The 19,809-nt window shown below is 40.8% G+C and overlaps 1 long non-coding RNA gene across 2 annotated transcripts in view; it reads right to left on the bottom strand.

The window, feature by feature from the left end:
* LOC112543869 (uncharacterized) overlaps positions 1-19,809 on the bottom strand; it is a 113,559-nt gene that overhangs the window by 6,593 nt on the left and 87,157 nt on the right. The window contains exon 3 of one of the 2 annotated variants that reach the window (XR_012903896.1): positions 3,564-3,627. The exons of the other annotated variant lie outside the window; for it this stretch is intronic. This is a non-coding gene — a long non-coding RNA (uncharacterized LOC112543869). The remainder of the gene's footprint in view (positions 1-3,563; positions 3,628-19,809) is intronic. 2 annotated transcript variants of the gene reach the window in all.

Below are 19,809 nucleotides of genomic sequence, written 5' to 3'. Positions count from 1 at the left end.
ACTGAGTTTTAATCAACTCTGATATAGAAAATAATTGAAGCTGCAGTTTGTTCTTTACATTTAGGTTTATTGACTAGGGTAAGTATTTGAGCATAGGCAGGAAAGAACTTGAAAATACCAGACTGCCTTGCTGACCGCACTGGTATGCTATAACTGTTAATGTTTTTGAAAGTAGAAAAGTGAGTATACAGGGATACAATCAGCCTTCTCTTTTGTGTGTGTAAGGGAAAATAGCAGGTTTTCACTCCTAAAGGTGCCAGCCTGATTCACAGCTTATAGACTGATTTTTTCCCTTTATCCTTCACAGCACTTTCTTAGTAGTGAAAACTAAGAATTAAAGAATGATGGAGCTGCTAAACCTTCTAAAAAATCCTGCACAATCCCTCTGTCTGGATACAAAAATGACATTTAAAAAACTACCCTGCATTTGCTTGGAGTTTTTCAATGTATGCATGTCAGAATAATATCAAGATGGCCTAATTAATCACATGAGAGAAAAGGTGTGACAGCAGTGATTTGCATCACCAAGACATCTAGGTAGGAAAAAAAATCTTTTATAAACCCTGCAAGTTTGCCTTATTCTTTTCTTTTAGAGTATAACTTTACTTGTGGTGAAATTCTGGCTCCACTGACAATAATAACAAAAATACCATTGACGTCATTAGGGCCAGGATTTCATTCTTAGAAGCCATCTTCCTGCCACCTTTTCGAGTGTCCATTTTGTTCATTTTCATCACTGAATCAGAATGATGAGATATGCTGGGCCAAAATCATTCTTGGTGTAACTGCATTACACTTAAAGTGCATACAACCCACTGTGTTGTATTTTATGTACCTTTCAAGTCCACAAAAGTGTCACTAAAGTAGCAACGTGAGATTGCCACACTGAATCAAACCACAGATCTATGTAGTCTGTAATACTTATTAGCATGGTAATATAATGTAATAAAATAATAATAATAATTACTGGCAGTAGTTGTAGGTCATGTATTAAGCATAATATTTCAAATAAATGACTTTCATAGATGAAAATGCTCTGTATGTGTATCCAAGGTGGCAACAAAATTTGTATGGCACTATATAGTATTTGATAAATAGTAAGCAATCATGTAAGATCATGTTGTAATACATATGGGAAAAAAGAACCAGCTGAGTGGCAGCCGGGGAGGATTCCAACCTGTGCAGGCAGGGCGCTGGGCTGCGGCCTTTCTCTTAGGCTTTATCTACACTGCAGGGGTTTTGTGCAAGAAGCTTTTTGCGGAAAAGATCTTCCACACAAACGTATTGTGCAGAAACGCGTCCACCCCTCAAAAGTGCATCGCAAAAGCAAAAAGTGTGTTTTTGTGCAAGAGAGTGTCCACACTGCATGGACAATCTTGCGCAAGAAAGCTCTGATGGCCATTCACAGAATGACCATAAGAGCACCTGTGTTTTTTGTGATAGGCTTTTTTTGCGCAAGAAACCCCTATGGAGCATCCACACATGCCTTTTTGCACAAAAGCTGTAGCACAAAAAGGAGTTATTCCTCATGGGAAGAGGAATAACTCTACCAGCAAAAACTCTCTGTCTTGTCGATTTACTGTATTTTTTGTTTGTTTGCGCAAGAACATGCTTGAGGTGTGGATGCTCCACTGGTTTTTGCACAAAACAGCTGTTTTTGTGCAAAAACCTTGTAGTGCAGACATAGCTTGAATGTATTTTCTTAGAGGCGTTTCCAAGAGTGTTTTGAAAGATGTGACAGTAGCATACTCATTTCCACTCTCCCTTTTTTGAAAGTACATTTTACATATAGTATGATGGGGGCTAATTTGGCTACGACAAATCAGGAAAGAGATCTTGGAGTTATCGTGGATAGTTCTCTGAAAATATCCACACAGAGTGCAGCGGCGGTCAAAAAGGCAAATAGAATGTTAGGAATTCTTAAGAAAGGGATAGAAAATAAGACACAGAATATCTTACTGCCCCTGTATAAAACCATGGTACGCCCACATCTTGAATACTGTGTACAGATGTGGTCTCCTCACCTCAAAAAAGATATTTTGGCCTTGGAAAGGGTTCAGAAAAGGGCAACTAAAATGATTAGGGGTTTGGAACAGGTCCCATATGAAGAGAGGCTAAAACAACTGGGACTTTTCAGTTTGGAAAAGAGGAGACTGAGGAGGGAGATGATAGAGGTATATAAAATCATGAGTGGTATGGAGAGGAGAAAAGTTCTTCATTAGTTCCCATAGTATAAGGACTAGAGGACACCAAATGAAATAAATGGGTAGCAGGTTTAAAACTAATAAGCGAAAGTTCTTCTTCGCACAGCGCATAGTCAATCTGTGGAACTCCTTGCCAGAGGAGGCTGTGAAGGCTAGGACTATAACAGAGTTTAAAGAGAAGCTAGATAAATTCATGGAGGTTAGGTCCATAAAAGGCTATTAGCAAGGGGGTAGGAATGGTGTCCCTGGCCTCTGTTTGTCAGAGACTGGAGATGGGTGGCACGAGACAAATCACTTGATCATTGTCTTCGGTCCACCCCCTCCAGGGAACTTGGTGGTCGCCACTGTTGGCAGACAGGCTGCTGGGCTAGATAGACCTTTGGTCTGACCCAATACGGCCATTCTTATGTTCTTATGTACAATCTTCTATAGCTATGTTCATTTTCCAAGAAAATTTTATATGAACTGTGCTGTACATGTTATTTTCAAAGGGTATAAATATCTGATCAAAACAAATTTCTGCAGAATACTGAAAAACTGTTATGGTTAAGACTATTTTATCTGTGAAATTTCAACTTTCTTCTACCAGCTGTTTTAGTTGTAAATCAGTTCAAATACATATCTCAAGAATATTTTATAATGGGGAATGCGTGTTTTGTTTTTCAGTGTCATCCTACTCAATATTGATCAAACTGAATTTGCTCAAAATTTCCAAATCAGTTCAGCTTCAGATAGAGCCCAAGAATCCTGTTCATCTGAAGTTAAAGGAAAATATATGTATTGGCATCAGTGGAGTCAGAACTTCACCCCAAAGCTGGATAATCCCATAGGTGGAAACTAAAAAATCACAATGACCGAAACAGGAGATCTGAATGGAAAACCACATGCAACTTTAATAACTTCATACTATTGAGTGACACCATTGTGATAGACAGGGCAATTTCTTGCAACACATCCTTTTCCTGTCCCATCTTATTTCTTTTCCTTCCTTTTCCTACTGTCTAAAAAGATGCTGACTTAGCTGTCAAAGATTATATATTTTGCAACACTGCTGTAAAGCTGTGACCAGAAAAGGAAGCGAAAAATAATGCCCTAACCAGCCTAATGCGGGTACAAGTTTGGCAGGCCGCAGAGTGGCTGATAAGACCATGTGTTGTGCCTATATTTTTTAGCAATGAGATAGAAAGTGAAAGTCAACACTAGAGACAGGAGTGCATTTTCTATCCTTGAGGTAATTTCTCTCCCCTTTGTGTGTGTGTTTGAATTGCAGACAATGGGATCAGATTTTAACAACTACAGCAATGACAGCTCCTGCCCATCTCCATTAATCTCTTCTCTTTCTCCCAGAACGACAATTACCATTTTAATACTACCTAAAACACCATCAGCCAAAGGGATTTTTCTTTCTAAAAACTCTCCTCACCTAAAGGGAAAGGAAACAAAGGGTGTTGTTAATATAAAAGCTCTATTTAATACTTCACATTTCAAATATGTTAACTGTTTTCCTTTCTTTGGTATATCTTTAATGAATGCCTAACAGGCTTTTTAAAGGAGAGTTTGCCCTGGTATTAAGTAGACTGACAGGCCTCTGTCTAGCAAGCCCTCGAACTTGCTTAGAGCTGTTTAATGTTAGACAGTGGCTGGATTACATTAACACCTTTAGCTCTTTGGGCCCATTTATTACATCTCAATTGTTTCCAACAAGTCAGATCCTTCTTATAAACTCATATAGTTTAAACCTTAAGTCTCTTATATCTTTAATCAGATGCCCTATTGATTCATGTGTCTGTGGTTTGTAGAAATGATTTTTCCCCTTGAGGAGGCTGGGATCCTGCCCTACTTCTTCTGGTTGAGACTATGTTCTGAGCCCTGTCATGGCCTTGGCTCAGGTGGGAGGTTGACTGAGAGTTCAGTCAAGGACATGGAGAGCGGGAGCTCTGAGAGATCATCTCCAGCTGGGAATGAGCTCTCAGCCTTAGCAGAAACTGCGGCAGAACTCTCATCCCTGGCTGTAGTTCCTCCATTGCTTCTCTTCTGCCCATAGACCCACCCATGTTCCCACCCATTCTGTCCTTTCCCTCATGATCTCACCCCATTTTGCCCATGGCCCCATCTTTGTTCTGCCCTCACTCTGCCTCTTCCTTCCCTGCATCCCCTGTCCCTCCACTTGCTCCTTCCTCCTCATCCCCGCACTACGGCTCTGACACTGGTAAAGCCCTGTGCCCTCGGGCCATGATGGGGTCAGGTATTTCTGGGGGCCAAATCTGTCATTACTACTAGTCAGTGGTACAAGGTTTGAGGGATGGAGGCTTAGCCTCCCTCCAACTTCCATTACACAGTGCCCATGTTCTAGATTATTTGTAAAAAGAAGTTGTAATTGGAAATCTTGAAATTCAAATATATAAAGGAAAGAACTGAAAAACCTGGTTACTGGCTTTAAAAAAAATAACGGGGGGAGAGAGGAGCAGGGAGTAAAGATTTAAGCAGCACACATTTTATTCAAAATAAACCTAAAGTAAAATTTGGTTTAATGCCATCTTCTAGGTATACACAATTTAGATATTGATGAAATGTGTATAGAACTGTATAGGACCAGACTCAAGTTTGGGGTGAGCAATAATTTTTGACTGGGGGCCACTTCAGAAATTTTTGAAGTGGCCCTGGGCCAGCCCACTGCAAGGGGTGGGGCCAGGACATTTCCTGCTTCCCCAGCCAGAGACCCTGATTGGTCTGGGGGTAGGGAAGCGCACAAAGTCTTCCCCCTCCCCTCCAGAGAGAACCGTCAGCTGTTCTGAACAGTTGGTGGTTCCCTCTAGGTACTTGTGCCCCTGGTGGTGGGAGGAGACTTCGCATGCTCCCCACTGCTGCCTCTAGGTCAATCAGGGCCTGGGGAGGGGGAGCATGTGAAGTTTCTTGCTCTCTGCCCCTGCCGTGCAAAGGAGAACCATGCTTAGAGTCAACCGCCAGCTAAGCAGCAGCTGGCGGTTGACTTTTTGCTGAGCCCCTTGCAGGGTAGAAGGAGACTTTGTGTGCTCCCCCTACCACCAACCCCTGATTGGCCTGGGGATGGGAGGAGTACATGAAATGTCTTCCCATCCTAACCCCCACCCTGCAAGGAGTGCATGGTGTTTAGAAGCACTGAGTGCTTCCGGCTTGGTAGGAGGAGACTTTGTGTGCTGCCCCCATCCCCAAGCCCTGATTGGCCTGGGTGTGGGGGGAGCACGTGAAGTCTCCTCCCACCCTGCTCCCGTCCTGTAAGGAGCGTACAGTGCTTAGAAGTGCCGTACCCCTCACAGGGTGGGAAGAGACTTTGTGCACTCCCTTCCTGCCCCCCAGGACCTGATTGGCCTGGGGGGTGGGGGAGCACTAGAGCATCCGTGGGCTGGATTCATCCCACAGAGGCCCTTTTGCCCACCCCTGCTCTAAGTCCTATTATGGCCTCTTTACTCTTGCAGAAATGGCCCCCAAGGAATGTTACAAGCATAGGCTCAAGGTGAGTTTGGCAAGTAAATGGCTTTGCCTTCACCATCTCAATTCCTGCTGTAGGAGTATGCTGGTGGTATAATAAATGATAGAGGGCAGAGCAGCATATTGACAAATCTTTAAAGCTGCCATGACTTAGTATCGCTGTAGACAGAGCTATGCTGGACTATCCAGAATCTGGAAGGTGCAAATGTATCTAAAAGCATCTCTGAAACGATCTGGCCCATAGTTTTAGCATATACATACTATAAGGGAGTGTCTAGACTACAGAGTTTTGTCGACAAAAGTGGACTTTTGTCAACAAAACTATACCTGCGTCTACACTATCGCTGAGTTCTATCGACATAACGTCAACAGAACTCAGCAGTTTTGTCGACACTGGTAAACCTCATTTTACGAGGCATAACGCCTTCTGTCGATGGAGTTCTGTCGACAGAAGGTGTTATTGTATGTAGGGTTGTGTCTAGACTACAGGGTTTTGTCGACAAAGCAGCTTGCTTTGTCGACAGAACTGAATGTAGTCTAGACGCTCTGTCGACAGAAGCTTTGTCGACAGTATGGGTACGTCTAAACTACATGCCTCTGTCGGCAGAGCCATGTAGATTTTTTTTTTGGCAAAGGCAAATGAAGCCGCGATTTAAATGATCGCGGCTTCATTTACATTTACATGGCTGCCGCGCTGAGCCGACAAACAGCTGATTAGCTGTTTGTCGGCTCGCGCGCTAGTCTGGACGTTCCCCGTCGACATCAAAGCCCTTTGTCGGCAGCCCTGGTAAACCTCATTCCACGAGGAATAATGGGGCTGCCGACAAAGGGCTTTGATGTCGACAGGGGGAACGTTGATCAGCTGTTTGTCGGCTCAGCGCGGCAGCCATGTAAATGTAAATGAAGCCGTGATCATTTAAATCGTGGCTTCATTTGCCTTTGCCTATGTGTCTAATCTACATGCCTCTGCCGACAGAGGCATGTAGTCTAGACACAGCCTATCTGTCGACAAAACTTCTGTTGACAAAACCCTGTAGTCTAGACGTACCCTAAGATATCTCCTAATAAATCCTGTGGAAGTGTGAAACACCTCAAAACTTGCTGTATTTTTGGGAGAGGATAGCAAGAGTAATTTCTCTTGAATAACAAAACGTAGCTAATAGAAAAGCTGCAAAATAGACAGTGTGAATGGGAAAAAATACACTGTAAGCGTAGATGGGGTAGTTGCGATGTCAAGAAAATGTTAATTATTGTGAAACACAAGCTAAATCAGAGCAAAAGGAGAGATGCTGTTTCAAGTAAAGCAGAATGCTGTTTCATCAATATTTCTGAGTGCTGTGCAACATGCAAAGCTGTGGATAAGAAACTCTTAGTCTCACAGTTGGCAACTTATTGATTACATGAGCTGTTCACTAATGAGCTAACTATAAGAGGCCACACTCCCAAAAGTTTACAGAATGAAAAATGCTGACATTGTTTAACAAAAAGAGCACATTTGCACAGGAACATTTGAACTTTGAGTGTGAAGGAAAATGGCTCAGCCTTGACTTGATTTTTTTCTTAGCCTATAGTAATATATTATTTAGTTGTTCAATTAGGTGATGTTTAGGAACAGCACTTTGATGGAGTAAACCATTTGGCCGAAGGAGAAGCAAGCAGACTGACTGAATCTTAAGGATAATAATGCATGCTGTACCTTCCTTTCACATAGTGAAGCCTGCTTGGATAAGGGATGAAAAAAATAAGTATACATCTGCCCCTTGCTCCCCAGGGTTGTGTGGAAGGAGCTAAATTATTGACTGGTGTTACATGGTCATGTAGCAGCATTTATAAATAATGCTTTCTGCCACCTCCATTGGGCCTCGGCTCACAAACTGAACTACTGTGTAATTGTTTTTGTTGCTTTGCCCTGACTCAGGACCTGGGCACACAAACTGTTGTGCAGCCCATCCGACCATGGTTTAACTGTTAATTTGCTGCTCTGCTCTGCTCTGACCAAGGGTGGGCCGCTAGAACTGTTGTTTGGCTGGCAGTCAGGCCACTGAGGCTCCTGACTCTGGGGCTTACCATGAGTCAACATGGCCTCCTGCTGACATAAACTATTATAAACACGGGGTCAATATAAGCCCTATTGCATTGGGCTAGTTATACATGTCTATACTTAAATTATTTTTACTGATGTAAGTGCCTGTTATACTGAAAATATGACATCACCTGCCCCAGCAATACTGAGCCGTTGTTGATGCATTGAGGTAAATGCAGCCTCAGTGTAGACATGGCGTTACTTATGCTGACCCTAACACTCTGTCAATTGTCCCATAATACTCCACACTGGCGACCAGAACTGTCTCATTTATAGGATGGCTGAGGGTGGCTGCTCCAGGCTCCATGTTTGGGAGGGCCCTGAGGTAGCTGCCTCAATCATCCTATGGATGGGTCTCAGGGTGGCCCAAGGGAGGAGCCTAGACAGAGGAGCCTGGTGTGGGGAAGTAGCAGGGTTTATTCTCCCCACCTGCACTCACTGCAGTGGTAGAAGTTGGAATGACCCAGCAGCCTGCTTCACCTTGCCCCACTGTTCACCTCCATCCCACTGTGCTTGGCTTCACTGTAGAGGTGAGAAGCAGAGTACTCCATACCATGTGCCCCTAATCCACTGGTTTGCATTGATCAGTGGAGGGAGAGAGCAGGGGCAATGCTTGAGGAAGGGATGAAGCAGGAGTGGGATGGGTACAGAGCAGAGTCAGGGCGGGGCTTGTGGCAGATGTGTGTGTGTCACACTGGGACCCAGGCATGGGAAGAGGGGTATGACTGTCTTAGGCCTCATGCCCCCATAGGGATGGCCCTGCTGACGATTCTAGTCACCATTATATTCTTCATATTTTTGACTCTACCATAGTCCAAGCAATGCCTGATGTTGAGAATGGGTGAGCTTGATGCTGGGGAAGACATCTTGGGAAAGTATGTAGCTACATTTGCCATTACAGGGATGGTCCCCCCCCAAAATAGCAGGACACAGCTTGTGAGTTTTCATTCCTATGCTTGTGCTACATTAAGTAGTGGTACAACCAAGAGAGGTACACCAATCTGCTTTCCACTTTCCTTTAAAGTTGAGAGGGGCATGCAGAGCAATTTGTTTATGTACACAAGGATGTCTCTTGTGTCCTCCTGAGATATCTCCATGAAAATTTCATAGAGATGCTCTTCAATCTTCCACTGACAGTTTCTAGGAAGGACTGCCTTATTTCTTCCTCTGCGGTAGGACACTGGTATAGCACTCAGCGATAACTTCATTGCAGTACCCTGGCTAGCAGCATATGGCCCTGCACAGCTTCAACATGCCATCAGCAACTGTGCATTTGCGCCTTTGTTGCCCTCAGGAGTGAGATTTCAGCTTTCCTTGGTGCTTTTGAGAGAATTGGTGTATGGCCAGGGGAGCAATGGGATGAAGCAGGAGTGTGCAGGATCACTATTAGCATTTCAATATTCTCCATACTAATCCAAGAGTTGGGTAGAAGTCCCTGCTTGCAGCTTCCTGAAAATTCCTGTGTTCTTAAAGGTATAAGCATCATGCATCTTGTCTGACAGCCCACAATTATATCAGTAAAGCATCCTCGGTAATCCATTTGCATAACCATAGAAAAATAGCCCTTTCTGTTAACGTAGTCTGATGCCAAAATTGGGATATGCCTGCCATCTGTCGCTTCACCACAGTTTGGGAACCCCATTGCTGCAAATCCATCCATTATGTCCTGCACATTGCTCAGAGTCACACCTTTCATATCAAGAGGCAATTCATGGATCCCAGAGTAGATTTCCAAACTTCAAATTGATTTCTCACTAATAGGTAGTAAGCTGGCATTGCAAATTTCCATAGAGCCATTGCCACTCACTTCTTCCCCATCAGTGCAGCTCTCATTTTGATATTGCTGTGTTGGAGGGTGTGGTGGGGGAGTACAGCTCATAGATCCAGGAATGTGACATTGTGCCTCTGAAAGTTCTGCAGCCGCTGTTCATCTCAAAAACTTGCATTACATTGTGATCCCCAATGTCAGTGCTCATATCTTGGGCCTAGAAACAGTGTTCCACCATCTGCAGCTTCGCTCTGCATTCTACCAAAACCTTGAATTGGTCTCGCTATGTCCCACAGAGACCTGTTCTCCAAGAAATCATCATGTTCCCTTCTGATCTGGTTCTTTAAATACTGCAGGATAGGGCACCTTCTGCTTTCAGTGCTTGTGACAATAGTGCAGAGCTGTGAAGGCTCCATGCCTCTGTCACAGATGGTGGACAGTAAGGAAGGTGATGTGGGTTTGTGAGATTTTGAAAATGAGATGTGAAAATTAATGGGACACAGATAACATTATGGATTGGAGACAGTCGCAAACCATGCTTCCAGTCATCCCATTTGATTAATTTTGGCCCCATCATGAATTCACCAAAACTTCCTAAAAGAGTTCTGGCTGGTGGCAAGTTGTATACTGGAATACCTCACCTTTGTGCATTGCTCCATGCATCAATACTAACCTGCCTGGTAAGCATGGGATGGGCATTGTCCACAAGGAGACAAGTATGTACATGCATAAGCCATGTACTAACTGTGGCGGCTTTATGCTGCTGTAATCTGTGTCAATGCCAGTCTGCAGTGTATACATGGCCTATGACCTTGACAGGTTTGTTTCGGGTAAATTCTAACCCTGGCATGTATAATTGTTTGCGTAGAAAATGGTTTTTTTTTTGGTAGGAAAATTATATTTCCCAGTGCTCTGCATAGATCACTAATTACTGTGCTTTATTCTACCATCAATAGAACAATTGGAATTAATTTGAGAAATATTTGTTATAATTTAAATGAGTTATTTGGAAAAAAGATTTTTCACAACCAATTATCAAAAACTTGATCCTGCAAGTCTCTGTCCAGGGCAGGGCTTTGCTTTCTGTGGGCTTAGGTAGTAAATGCTGTCTGGACATTCTTGTGGCTTAGCTAATGGAGATGAACAAGCGACTGTTGTAAATTTACTTAGTGTGTGTGTGTGGGGAAAGCAGTTCATTGTTTTTTTTCAGAAGACATTCTACGCAAGAGCTGTTTATTTCTAAATTGCCACACGCTGCTATGTGAGACTAGAAAATAGTAACTGATGATAAAAAATGGTAACTAGAGTACATATATAGCAATAGCACACATGAAATGCTGTATTCCTGGAGACACAGCACAGTTAGATTCAATAGATATAGGGGATTGTTTAAAGTCCTTCAGAAATATATATCTTCAGAGAATTGTGATCACAGACATTTTTTCATATTTCCTTTTTACAACAGGATTGTATAGTCTCTGCATCTAGAAGATTAACAAGGGACTGCTTACAGGAACATATTCAAACACTGGCAGTAATTGATGTGCCACAAAACTGTAGTGATAATGCTATTTTAAAATGAGTACTGGTAGAGACAGAGCTAATTTCCACAACTAGTGTTGCAGCCTATGCCTAGAAGAGGAAATGCCAGCACAAAAAGTTAAAATTGTGGAATACAAAGCGAGAGGAGATGATTAAATCTTCCAAGTGACAAGAATGCAACATGTTTATGAGATATTAAAAGCAAGCCTCTGAAAAGGTGTTTATTAATGCATACTATTTCCTTCTCATTTTAATAATGTAGGTGGTGAATAACATTAGTTAGTTGAAAAATCCTCCAACCCAACCTTTGTTTAATAACTATTTCACTTTTAATTAGCATGAAACCATGGAGAATTGTGAGACCGCAGATGCCATGTTTTTCTCATACCAAGAAAGTACTCTTGTGCAGTTGTTTGTTTGGGAATACATATTCAAGGTGACTGCACACCTGAATCCATCTCTCCATCAGCAAGCAGAAATCTGGGACTGAAATAAGTGTATGTGTGACTCTATTAAAAATTTGATCCAATAAAAGATATTACCTCACCTACTTTCTCTCCATTTAACAACAAAATATATATTTGGACAACTCACTTCATCATCCCTCTGTTCTGAAGTTAATTCACTTGGATTATCAAATCCAAAAGGTATGTACTCCTCTTCAATAGGGTTATGATTTTTCCTAACTGGATCCTCTTTATTCATTAGCTGTGATATGAGCACCATCCTACTAAGGCCGCACAGAAATTTAGTATATTGTTGATCGAAGGCAACCATGGAGAAACAGCCATGTCAAGTGACAGCAGTTGGTGTTGCCCAATATTTTTTTCACTGAGTTTCTTAAGAACAGGTTTCCAGGATTATGACTGGGTAAATCTGCAGCTTTTGCAGGTTGATGGTAAAAGTGTTGATGAGACAGACAATAGAAGTTGGGTCAATAAAAAACATTAGCTCACCTGTCTTGTGTGTCTACTATCCTCACTCCGACAGAGCTACAACACTTCATATAACGGTTATTAAATATTAATTTAGTTTACTCATCAAGTAAGATTGTTTACTCATGAAAAAGGAGGGAAGGTATGAGGATGTGTATATTATTTCTTGAAATGGACAGCAGGAAGCCACACAGTAAGGGCTTTGGAAGGTTTGAAGCATAAATTCTATGTGGTGAAGTAGCAAGGAAAAGACATAACATTAAAAAAGGATGTTTTTCCTTATTCTAATCAAGTCCTAGGTAAAACTATATCACAGCTAGGTCTCTAGTGATGGATACTGCTGGCTAGTTGTAGGAGCAGGAATGTGAGGCCCAGAAGTAGGAAGATGAAGGTTTGAGGTCAAGGAAGCATAGCCAGTGATCTAGACACTAGCATGGGACCCAAGTGATATGTTTTAGTCCTTGACTGAGCTTCAATCTTTTTTGTCTCTGTGCCTCACATTTGAAATGATACTTTCTTTTCCAAGCCCTTTTCTTGTTTGTTTAGATTGCAAGCACTTCAGGATAGGTACAGTCTCTTACTATGTTTAAGTGCAACAGGGTCCAGGTCTCAAAGGTACCCTGTAGGTAGGCGCTTCTATATTACAAGTAATAAATTATGGACATTGGGGAAGTAATTAAAAATGAAATCCGGTTTGTATGGACAATCTACTTTACACATTCATAAACAACCTTGGATTTAAACCATGACAAATTATGCTAAGGGTCTCTTTGATCTCATAGTAGTATGAAAGCACAGAGTACTAGCTGAAATGCAATTTAATTGTATGTATACAAGGAGATGAGATGCAACAGCAAATGCTCAATGTTATAGTATTATGTTATCAGCTCAGAGTTTTGAACCTGTAACATAGTCAATGAGACCATTGATCTTTACGGGAGCTGGATCAAGCCCTCAGTGATGCAGATATAGCAAGACCTCGACCTAAACTCTAGTCCTGAATCCTCATTTTACTGAACCAAGCAGCCCTCTTGTAGTCAATGAGTTTGCACAGGCATAATGAACTGAATGATTTCCATCAAACCTGTAAAATGCTTAGAGTTACATACATGATTAGGTAGGTTTGCTGAATCAGGGCCTATAAGAAGAAGGACCGTTGTCTGTTTTGTGAGAGTGTACATTAGCACAGTATGCCTGTGGACTAGAATTCTAACCTTGCACTACATGAATGAAAAACTCCTAAGGGCTAGCTGTGAGATGAGCTCTCTGGGGAGCAAATAATCACCTCATTGACAGGACTGAACTGCATTAATATGCACCTAGGGCCATGTTTGCAGTTTCCAGAGAGCAAATTATGGTGTTTCTCTCTCACATCCTAGAGGAATCCTGCATTGGCAAATAAAGTGGACCTTATTAAAAACTAAGACATACATCTTTGAACTACACTTACTGCAGTTTCCAATCCAGGCATATTGCATTTTCTGCTTGGGGACTATAAAAATAACGACAGCTTGCTTTCCTTTTTTGTTTTGTATGCTTTTTTCCCCTACTATTTCTGAGTAAAACAAACAAACAAAAAAGAGACTATTTTGGACAAATACAAAAATCAATATTTCTAGCATTTGTGTATCCTAGAGGAATACTGGGAAGGGCTTTGGTTTGTTTGGGTTTGGGTTTTTTTTTGGTGTGTGCACGAATGTGTAGGTTTTAAAAGGAATTGTTTTATCAGGGACTATTTCATGTAATTTTTAAAATTTGAATCTCTTATTCTCTATTGTTTGGAAGGTTGAAAATGCAATGCCTTTTTTAATATAAGAACATAAGAAAAGGCATACTGGGTCAGACCAAAGGTCCATCTAGCCCAGTATCCTGTCCTCCAAGAGTGGCCATTGCCAGGTGCCACAGAAGGAATAAACAGAATAGGTAAACAGCAAGTAATCCATCCCCTACCACCCATTCCCAGTTTCTGACAAATAGAGACTAGGGGCACCATCCCTGCCCACCCTTGCAAATAGGGGTTGATGTTCTTATCCTCCATCAAGTTATCAAGTTCTTCTTTAAACCTTATTATTCTCTTGGTCTTCACATTATCCTCTGGCAAAGAGTTCAACAGGTTGATTGTGCAATGTGCAAAACAAAAAAACTTTCTGTTGTTTATTTTAAAACTGCTGCCTATTAATTTTAACTAGTAACCCCTAGTTTCTTGTGTTTATTAGAAGGTTTAAACAACACTTTCTTATTTACTTTCTCCACACCGGTCATGATTTTATGGAGCCCTGTCATATCTCCCCTTAGTTGTTTCTTTTCTGAAAGTCCCAGTTTTATTAATCTCTCCTCATGCAGAAGCTGTTCCATACTCCTAATTATTTTTGTTGCCCTTTTTGGAACCTTTTCCAGTTCCAATATTCTTTTTTTTTATGAACAGATCTGCATGCAGTATTCAAGATGTGAATGTAGACATACCATGGATTTGTATAGAGGCAATATTGTATTTTCTGTCTTATCAATCTCTTTCCTAATGACTCCAAACATTTTGTACACCTTTTTGACTGCCGCTGCACATTCAGCAGGTGTTGTCAGAAAACTTATCCACAATGACTCTAAGATCTCTTTTTTGAGTGGTAACAGCTAATTTAGACTACATCATTTTATTATATGTATAGCTGGGATTTTGTTTTCCAATGCACATTATTTTTCACTTTATTATTTTTGTTAGTTTTGCACTGTCAAATCCTTGATGGGAAACTGACTGCTTTTCAGGAGCTTAGCCCAAGAAACTAGCTTTTTAAAACAAAAGTTATTTTTCAGTGACAGTTTAGGAGCAATATCCAAGAGATCAGAGAAAAGGGGTTTAGCTGAGGCATAGCAATGTAGAGTGATACTTGCCTGGAATGAGGCTTACTGATTGTTGGTATGGGATCCCTACTTTCTTTGTCTCTGTTCTGACTTATGCTGAAAACCAACAGAAATGGGTGGCTCCACAAGGAGTGCATTGTTGTGGGATTTAGGCATAAAACTTGTCTGAAACTAGAGTGAGTTGGAGCAGGGCATTTGAAAGGAGAAAAAGCACTGAAGATCAATGCAGGGGAAAGAATTGTAGGGATAATCCAGGCAGCTGACTGAAGGGGAGACAAAATGAGGTAAGGCAATCTGTGATCATGAATACACTGTGGAAATGTGCTTTACTTTGACTTGTCCATCCCCTGCTCCATGTCCATTCTCTTTGCTATGACCACATCCATACATTGTGTCCCTATCTGTCCTTGCAGTGTTAATGTCAGCGGCCATTTACACAAAAGAGGACTGACGGTGGGCTTGGGGGTCACACTTTCAACCTCTCCTCTTTGGATAGATTGGGCCTCCGTTTCCCATTTTCCATCAAGCTGCAGTCTGTTTTGGAGGGGGAAAGACTCAACCCTGACATGCTTTTGCATGCATGTTCATCTGTCCATCCTCCCAACAGTGTCCTACCAGAGCCATGAGAGGTAGGTGGTAGCTGACATAAGAGGTGGTCTTCTCCCACACATCAGGTCTCCAACTAGGATAGTATTGGCAGAGCTCCCTATAGAAGTATTAACTGAAGAAGATGACTTACGTTAATTTACACCTGATGTAACAACCCCAGAAGATGAATGGGTCAATTCATACTTAGAGCTATTGTTTCAGGCTTTGTGCAACAGGGGAAGGTATCCTTGCATGGATTACTCTTAATTGATGTTTACCAGTTTTTCTTACTAAAAGCTGAGATTTCAGATCTTCAATAAGAGCAGGCTTCAGACAAATTTGAAGGGCCCAGGTTTAATCCAACTCTGAGGGAGAAACATGTTAAAACAGTGAGGACAAGTACATAATCAGTGCTGTCACTAAGATTAAGTACAAGGCAACATGGGTTAGTTAATTTGGAACCTGATCCTCCTCCTATTGAAATCAATAGCAAATGCCAGTTGAGTTCAGTGTTACAGGATGAGAGCCTCCCTTCATTTTGAGTTATTGCTATGAGTTACATGATCCAGTCTCTGGAAAATGAACCTATTGAGAGTGCTTCAAATACTCCCAAGATGTTAATGAATTCCAAATATTTGAATTTCAATTTAATTGTTTTGACTATGTCCCTGTTAAATAGTTATTGATGCACTTTTCCACTAATAGGTTTTTGGTTGCATAAATATTTGGGGAATGGTAATTTTTGTATGAATGCTTATATTTGGAGTAGAACATGGGCAGTCATGTAGGAACAATGCATTTGATATTTCATTGTTCAAAGTTCAATTCTCTCCTGGCTGAAAAGCTCCAGTCAGAGAACAAAAACAATAGAGTGTGATCTAGGTGACCAATCATCCACTACAAATAGAATGGAATTTGATAGCACAATTAAAACTATCAAAGATCAAAATCAAAATGTTTGCAGATTGTTCACACATAGAAGAAAGGGCTATAGTTGCAGAATTGTTTTTATTCTGGCGGCTCTAACAGTTAATTGCTTGTCTTGCTTTTAATTTGGCAAAAAAAAATTGTGATATAAATTGTAGTGGTTGGTTTTTGCCCCCCGACTTTTGTATCTCAGAAACAATGAATAACTGAATTCAGAATTTGGCCTTAGGAGTCCAGAGCACATTATCTGCTACCACATAACAGTTTTCAGATAAGGATTTTAAAATCTACATTTTCCCTGAGACAGTGTATGAAAACAAATTATCTTACTAGTCTATAAATATTTCTTCAAAACTGGGTATCATACTTGGTTGAGTTCTCAATGTTTGTTTGTTTTTTGTGACTATTGACTTATTAGATAATGGGTGGCAGAACTAGAAATATAATGAAGTACTTTAGTCACTGACACTTTGCTTTGGGGACTAATTATGCATAACTTCACCAATTTAATAAACACACATGTATTTCTTACCCCCTCCACCTTTTTTCTTCCCCTTTCACTTTTCCTTTACTTCTACAATTTTCCTTATATTTGTTTCCTTCTCTCCTGCTTTTTCTCACCCACTAGTTCATTGTCTGCAGTATGCTATACAAATCACATTCTTTGTGTTCTATTTATAATCTTCTGTACTATATGGATTGTGCCTTGAAACTATTTGCCGAAGCTTTTCCCATAGCTTCATGTATATCTACAGCATTATATAACAAACAACAATTAAATAGTTAGAAATAGTTTGCAGTATGCTTACAAAGTGTGCAAATTGATGAACTCATTAAAGCTGTGAACTGCTAGAAGAATTTTTGGCATCTGTGCAGATATTTCATGGAACACACAGAACTCTTAACTCATTCAGTTCACAAACTCTAAACAGATCCTCTAGCATTATATATCTTATATCTATATAGTCAAGGTATGATCCTATAAAATGCTGAAGACTTTTTACAGAGCTGAGCCCATAATTAGTTTCCTTTTCAGGTTTCTAGAAATATCAGTCATACAATCAATGTACCTAGAGTTTGTTTAGTTTTTAGAAATATAAACTAATGGCTTCTCTAGAGTGTATATTACACAGTTTAGTGCTTTTTATTTTTTACCTTCCCCGTTATTGCAACTTTCTTCAGTGGTGCAAAAGAATCATATCTAGGATTAACCTACCATAGATGAAGCATTAGGTAAGTAATTTTCACAGGTGTCAGACAAGCAGTGACCTCCCTAGATTGATATATTCACTCATTAGCTTCTATTATTTGACTGAAAAAGTGACCTTAGAAACAGGATCTACCTATTTTAGGACACTATTGACATTTCTGAACTTCAAGGTGAGGGTAATGAGCTGTGTGATTTTTTTCATGCCACCTATGTTGCCCCCTTATTAAGAGCATTGTTACCTTTGCAGACAAAAAAAAATGCAAGTCTTACCTCCTGTGAAAATAAAGCCATACTATCTCATTGATGGAGGGCCAATTAACATATATATATATATATGATTCTGGACCAAACTGGACAAACAGATTTGAAACCTGAATGTATATCTATCTGCCACCTTCACTGCAGTGTCTAAGCACCTACAATAAGACAGATTGAGTGTGTGTCACAGGCACAGGTTGAATTATGCACTATCCATGGATCTGTAAATCTTGGTTCTAGGCTGAGAGATCACAAAGAAGCACACTTCTAAAGGTTTTCTTGCACTCTGAGGGACACAGCTATCCTGCTGTCATCCACTGCAGAAAGCCACCAGGGCTGAGGTATATGGAAGACGGCAAGGACCAAAGATGGGTGAGTCTGCCAGGCAGAGTAGAGGGTGAAAAATGAATGTGTGATCAGTGAGGCTGTCATTAAAGGCGTCAAACCGAGGTCTGCAGCAGCAGCCACACTTCAACTCTCCACTTGGCAGCCATCTGACAACTGCTCAGTATTGCAACACTTCACAGTTAGGAACTCTGCCAATTGGTGGAATCCACAATTCTGAATTAGGTGCTTAGGTTTCCTATAGAACACATGGGTTAGGTACATATGAAAGGGATTCACGCAAGCCAGCAGAGCAGGTAGGTTAAGCATCTAAGCACAGGCTGCAGGGAGGTGCCTATCTCTCCTTGAGATACACATCCCTGAATCCTGACCTTGAGTTAGATGCCTGAGACAGGTCAGCCATTTCTAAAAAACAAAATAAAACAACAACAACAACAAAACAGATTTATGTGCCTAAAGAGGCAGTTGGGCATCTAAATTCATTTGTGGATCTAACTCCAAGAGTCTCAATTTATTTACTCAAGATAAGATTCTTTGCACAAGTTCTCATTAGATTAGGTTTTCAATATGTTTCATCCACAGTAGCACTTTTACAGCTGCATTTCAAATTGTCTCATTAGTGTTGCTATGCAGTGTATTAAGAGATGAAAACATTAGCCGACACTGTTGCTGTACCATAAATTTGTAAGTAGTTTCTTGCTGCAAGAGAAAATATATGAATTGAAAGTAAGAAATCAGTCAGTTTATTCTGTAGAGATAGCTTTAGAAAAATGCAGCTTTTGCCTTAATTCTGCCTTGCTGATGCCACTGTAAATTAAAGTAAAAGGCTTGGATGATGAGTGTCACCAGAATTATTTCCAACTGCAAAAGATTACTAACAATGGCATGGAATTATAAGACTGTGAACATTGGGGTTGCTTATATCTAAGATAAGTTGGAGATAAATGTTCTGCCTGTAAGCACCCTTGTATCCACACGCTACTGCAATAATATTTGTATAAAACTGCACCTTGTGAGATATCATTTGAAAACTAACACACGGGTCAGTAACATCATTGTGGAATATATAAGACATTGCTACATGTGGAATTATTGACATACTCTGATATTATATATTCAAGTGTGTATATGAACAAAGTAGTGAGAGGTCTTCCCAGATCTTGAACACAAGTGAAATAGTGATCAGTTACAAATGAACCGTAATTTTCATATGCAGTAAAAACTATCAAAGCTCTCAATGTGAGTCAGGAAGTCAGCATATCTGGGTCTCAAAGAATTGTGCATTTGCTTGTCTAACCTGGTCAGATGGCAGAGATAATGAAGATTCATTTACGTAAAAAGTAAACAAAACCATCAAGGTAACAAGGGGAGGAAATAATGACTCATAGCAATGGAGGTGGAGACTGCAGTCCCAGGAAGCATCCTTCCTGCTCTGTAGCAGACCCACTAAACTTTAGGAGAGATGTTTTTCAAAGGTTTACTGGTCTTTAAGGGTATGTCTACACTACAAAGTTAATTTGAACTAATGGACGTTAGTTCGAATTAACTTTCATAGGCACTACACTAGCGCTCCGCTAGTTCGAACTTAATTCGAACTAGCGGAGCGCTTAGTTCGAACTAGGTAA

Source organism: Pelodiscus sinensis, chromosome 5, assembly GCF_049634645.1.
Source record: "Pelodiscus sinensis isolate JC-2024 chromosome 5, ASM4963464v1, whole genome shotgun sequence".
NCBI classification, from domain to species: Eukaryota; Metazoa; Chordata; order Testudines; family Trionychidae; genus Pelodiscus; species Pelodiscus sinensis.
This window is presented reverse-complemented; position numbering and strand designations above follow the sequence as displayed.